The sequence below is a fragment of the Cibotium barometz genome, chromosome 51 (assembly GCF_041138505.1).
Source record: "Cibotium barometz isolate CiBa-2024 chromosome 51, ASM4113850v1, whole genome shotgun sequence".
NCBI lineage: Eukaryota > Viridiplantae > Streptophyta > Polypodiopsida > Cyatheales > Cibotiaceae > Cibotium > Cibotium barometz.
Genome location: NC_141096.1, coordinates 12793817 through 12799311, shown reverse-complemented (window position 1 = coordinate 12799311; position 5495 = coordinate 12793817). Strand labels below are relative to the sequence as shown.

The 5495-nt window shown below is 42.6% G+C and overlaps 1 pseudogene across 1 annotated transcript; it reads right to left on the bottom strand.

Moving 5' to 3' along the window:
- Positions 1–2274: 2274 nt before the first annotated feature.
- On the bottom strand, positions 2275–4660 carry LOC147609341 (zinc-finger homeodomain protein 2 pseudogene; annotated as a pseudogene). The gene has a single exon (XR_015264249.1). The product of XR_015264249.1 is annotated as a zinc-finger homeodomain protein 2 pseudogene (transcript).
- Between the last annotated feature and the right edge of the window lie 835 nt (positions 4661–5495).

Genomic DNA, 5495 nt, shown 5'->3' with positions numbered 1-5495 from the left:
TATGCTTTAGAGATGGATTATCCACTAGGCGTGCTAGGTGTTGGTGGGTCCAATGGTGGCTGGGATCATTAAGGCCTTGACAAATTAGGCAGACATCCGACCCATGAATACCACTCATAGCAATATTAGATCTACATAACTCAATGGTAATGATATTTAGGAGTAGGGCCATTAACAACTAGGAGACCGTTTTCTCGATCTTATAAAAGTCGGACCTACAAGAATATGAGTGGATAGTCCAATCAGTGGAACAAGAGATAGTAGGAATGTTAGGGTACAGAGTCTATATAATAGTTTGATGCTCTAGTAGTAGAAGTTTGTGTCGAAACTTTGTCTGATAATCCTTGTTAGTTAATGTATATGTGATATTTCCAATCTTCTCTTGTGTTTCGACTTGTTCTTTAGCATATTCTATTCAGTAAAACAAGAGAGAGTGTGAGGGTTAGAGAACAAAGTCTATATTATAGTTTGATGCTTTAGCAGTAGAAGTTTGCATCGATCCGCCAACATTCCTTGTTAGTTAATGTTTATGTGATATTTCCTATACTTTTCTGCAATCTTCTCTTATGTTTCGACTTAGTGCTTTTAAGTCTGTAAATCACTTTGGGGATGTGTGCTTCTTTCTCTTTTGCTTTGTGGGGGAAGTTTCAAAGAACTTTACCTTCTTTGTGGAAGGTGCCGCCTAAGGAGTGGAAGGATCTTTGTTGGTCCTTGTGATTACTGCAACTTCTACCAACTCCACTAAGGTGGTAGTGATCTCTAGTTTTGGGTTATCCTCTTTTGATACCTCCACAGATGGGATGTCGGTTAATCTTTGGCAGTGTGGCCTTCTCACTTGTTGAGGGTGTTGGGGCCTAGGTTGGAATTGTCCTACATAGATGTTCCATGGTAACCAAAGCCACCCCATTCATAGGGTTTCCAAATCCATGTGTGGTATTCTCAAACTATCAACAAGCTTAGAGCTTATATTTACAAAAGTCTCTTCTATACTATATAAACAATGTGTAAGTCTAAGATATATTCTATTCTCAAAAAGGTGCAATTACATGATTCGAAAAGGTGCAACACCTAGCAGACAACAGGAGATGCATCTCTGAGCCGATTCATGTTAATAAAAATGAAGGGCGTGGAGAGAGAGAATGATTTTACCCATCGGAGACGGGCTAATCCACTGGTTTATTTTAAATTTGCAATAAGTATTCGATGGTGAATTTTGGGTGAGATAATATGAGGGCTAATTTTTTGACGAGATAGCACTTAGTATTTGAGAGTGGTACAAAGTGGTCTAGACTAGGATGATGGATCATCAAAATAATCTCTAATTTCAACATTCTCAATAAGAGGCCCTTCCAATTATGACCTCCAATTGATGTGATGAATTATGTCACAGAAAGGACACTTATGCCTACATTTATCAATATCTTGAGCCGGCAAAGCAAAGGCAATATCTTTGCTTGTTTTGAGAGGGTAAGTATGACCTTGTGCTTGTTTTGAGAGGGTAAGCATGACCTTGTGCAAGAGCAAGTATGATTGGTACACGTGAACAGAGTTAATTGTTGAGGAGCACAATAATAATGGGATACACACACAAATTGTGGAAATTCTCTCTTAATGTTATTGCATTTTTTGATATTTCTTAAATTGACAAAAAATCAAGCCAAAAAATCAAGCCTTGGGCGTCAAAAACCGTGAAGGCTACACTACACAAACAGCCTACCTAACGAGAAAACGCCTCTTCTTGAACCACACGTGTTGGCAAGAATAACTAGGAAGATAAGGATTAATTAGCTTAAACTTTTCTAAAAAACAGCTGCCCACATCTATAACTTGTCATTAAGTAGAGAATATAATTGTCAATTATTAAACATCGCATAATTAGACGTTGTTTAGGCTACTGTTTTAGCTGGTATATATATCTACAATATTATATCAATATCTATATATAGATGTTATATATATATATATATATATATAGAGTGGTGGCAGCCTTTTCTCTTTTCTGTACTTTTTAACAAGTTGGCGAGCAATTAGTACGCCTGTAATTAGGTTAGATTAGATTCCAGCTTAACCTTACGAGCTACGCATGCGTCTTGATTAAACTACAAGTTCCATTAACACTGCAAATCATGAGAATGAAATTATAAATAACTCTCATGACCCAGATTCGAATGCACAACAGCTGCAGTGCAAGCTACTGCAGCTTACAAAAAAATAATAATTAGAAATTCATACTCCAAAAACAAATGCCGCCCACATGCAGAGATCAGAAATTAATGGTAAAATAACACTTCATAAATCTGATTTGTGAGCTTGGAATCACGATGGTGTAACATACACACACCTGCAACTTGCTGCATGACAATCAATTTGCGCTCAGCCTTTGATAATTCAGTAAGATAATTGCTTGTTGAAAACGCGTGTGAGATTATCTGCGGAAATGGGAACTTAAAGTAATACTGTCAGCACTAAAGGGAGTAATTGCAAGTTAACAATAGCTTAAACACTGCTCTTAAATAAGGTTTTGTAACCCTAAACCTCAACAGCACTAATAACGTGCTAAAAACTAGCTGATCTTACATTGTGGGTACTGGGATACATGGGGCTCCACAGATGATTCTCTGTGACTTTGGGTGCTTAATACTAGATCTTTGCTCTGTGCGTATAACCATGACCTGATCCCATGTGCTGGTTCTAAACCTCACCAATGAAGTGCCTAAACTTACTACAAATTGAGATAAACCCTAAATTATGTGTGTTAAATAGCAGTGATAATGAGCATGATCCAGATGATTGTGGGCTCCAAATTCAGTAACTATGACGTGATTAAGCACAGGGGCTTTCAAATATCGGGGTTTTCTGGGGTCATGGTGAGGCAGCAAGTGAGCTTCTTGCCCACAGTGAGCTTGTTGTTATGCATCCACACCTTGAGGACATGCCTCTTGACACCAACGTCGGCGCAGAACTGCTGCACTGCCTCCTCATCGTGCTTTTGGATGCGCCAGCCGATCTTCTGTGCAAATAAGGCCATCTGCTCCTTCTGTTCTGGTGTGAACTTTGTCCTGAACCTCTTCCTGAGAGAGGATGACCGGGGGGACATAAGCCCCCCATCAAACTCATCGGAATCTGGTGCTGCCACTGGGTTGAAGGCCATGATCATGTGGGGGGGAGGGGTAAGCAATGCAGGTGAAGATAAGGGTAATGGAGATGGGAAAATTGAGTCTATCCTCTTTCTGTCTTTGAATCCATGATATCTGCAATCAATATATGATGCAGGGAGTTCACCCTCCACTTCTCTCCTGTGGAAGTTTCTATGGCAATTGCATGCTGCGCATGTGAGGGCTTCTAGGGTACCCTCTTCGCCGCTCGGCATGAACTCACCGCAACCATCAGTTGCATGCCCACCAAGGTTGGCCACATGGTTTTTCAAACATTCTCTGTACTTGACAGGTTTTCTCACTTTCAAGTCCATGGAAGCAGGCACCCTCACATCATCCATGCTAGGACCAAGGTTAGGGCTATGGTTAAGTCCATGGTTAACTCCTAAACTTAATCCATTGTTGGCGATACCCCCTTTTGTCAAGCCATTGCTTGAGTGAACTCCATTGTGGTTACCTCCTCCACCAGTTAACCCATTGCCTCCAGATGCTGCAAGAACTACTCTCATCTTAGCTGGTGTTGCCGCTGCAGTAGTTTCATGCATAGCCCTATGCATGAAAGAAGGCGGCATGGGTGACGGCATCTCAGTGCCTTCATCATGTTGCCCAATTTCCATCAAGGCTCACTGTTGCAAGCTGCAAAATCTACAGAAAAACAAAACCACCCTCTGCTACAGAAAACAATCACATCCAAGCTGCTGTGACACACTCATGTGACTGCTTCCCAAAAATCATCTCTTTTACTGTTCTTTGAAATGTGGTTACAGCCATCACAATCTTTCATGAGAATCCCATGGGTATCTGGGGCTGTGAAAGCTTACTGTGAGGAGGCTCTTGGACCAGGATGGAAGAGGAAATCTGGTGGGGTTGTGAGAGAGTGAGAGAGTGAGAGAGTGTTCAGGCAGCAGTGGGCAGAAAAGGTTAAGTCTAGGGCCACAAGAACGGCACAAACCTACTAGATCTGGCCCAATGTGGGTTTCTTTGTAGAGGTGGACACCCAGCAGAAATGGGGGTCACGTAGAGGACAAAGGTGAGGAAAGCTAAGCTTAAAGCACATGAGAAATTAATTGTTAGACAGAGCAACAAAAGCTTTGGGATTGGTGAGCAATGAAGGGCAAGGCTGCAAGGAAGCAGTTAGGGAGGAAAGACACAGAAAAACATGGGGGGGGCAGTGGGGCAGGACCAAAATTGATTTGAGGGAGGAATGGAGGAGTGGATGTAAGTAGAAGGGGGTTCAAAAAGGGGGGTAGGGCTTTATCTAGAGAAGGGAGAAGCAACAAGGATGGGGGTGAAGGAGGGAAGCATGTTGGGGAGCTCAAGGCTCAAGGGGACTTTTTTCTGTTGTAGGCTAAGCTTGGAGGAGGAGGAGGAGGAGGAAGCAAACATGCGAGTGGTGTGGAGTCAAGGGAACATTAAGAACCCCAATGATCAAGGTTAGCAAAAGGGAAGAGCTGGGCACTGTGTAGCAAAGGAAGGGGACAAGGCTTTACCACACCCCAATATCTCTCTCTCTCTGTCTCTCTCCCCCCTCCTCCTCTCTCTTCCCCCCTCCTCCTCTCTCTCTCTCCCCCCTCTCTCTCTACCCCTCTCCAAAGCTGCCACAACTATCACTATGGCTAAGTGGTAGCCATTTGTGAAACCTCCCAACAAGAAAACAAGCCAAGTTCACTGTGTGTGTGTGTGTATGTAGGCATGGGTCAGTAGATTCATCAGTGTTGGAAAGTACCCATTGCCTGCCTAGTCAGTTATAAGTGAAGTACAGCCAGAAAGTTAGGAAACTACCCCCCCCCCCCCCCCCATTTAATCCAGCTGTATTAATTAGCCCTTCCTTTTCTTTAAACGCTGTAAAATGCTTTTCATCATAAATTTGAATTTTGCCTAAATTAGAAACCGTTTTGTACTCATTTATCCTTAAATAATAATACCCATCACCATTCCTCACGTACATTTGCCTTGCCTCCATAATTGACTCGGGGTAGGTAATCCCCTGGCCCTCACTCTCATTGTCACCACACACACCCCCACATGTGACTCCCCACACATACAAACAACCCTAAATATTAAACAAGTCAATAAATTAGTGAACCCCTTCTTGAATTCCTCCCACCCCTCTTCCTTTCCTTTTCTTGAATTCAAAACCCCCCCCTTCATTACCTTACATTAGAAAACAACCCCCAACCTCTCTCTCTCTCTCTCTCTCTTTCTACTTTCTCCTCCACCTCTCTCTCTCTCTCTCTCTCTCTCTCTCTCCCTCTCTTCCTACTCTCTCTCTCTCTCTCTCTCTCTCTCTACTTTCTCCTCCACCTCTCTCTCTCTCTCTCTCTCTCTCTCTCTCTCTCT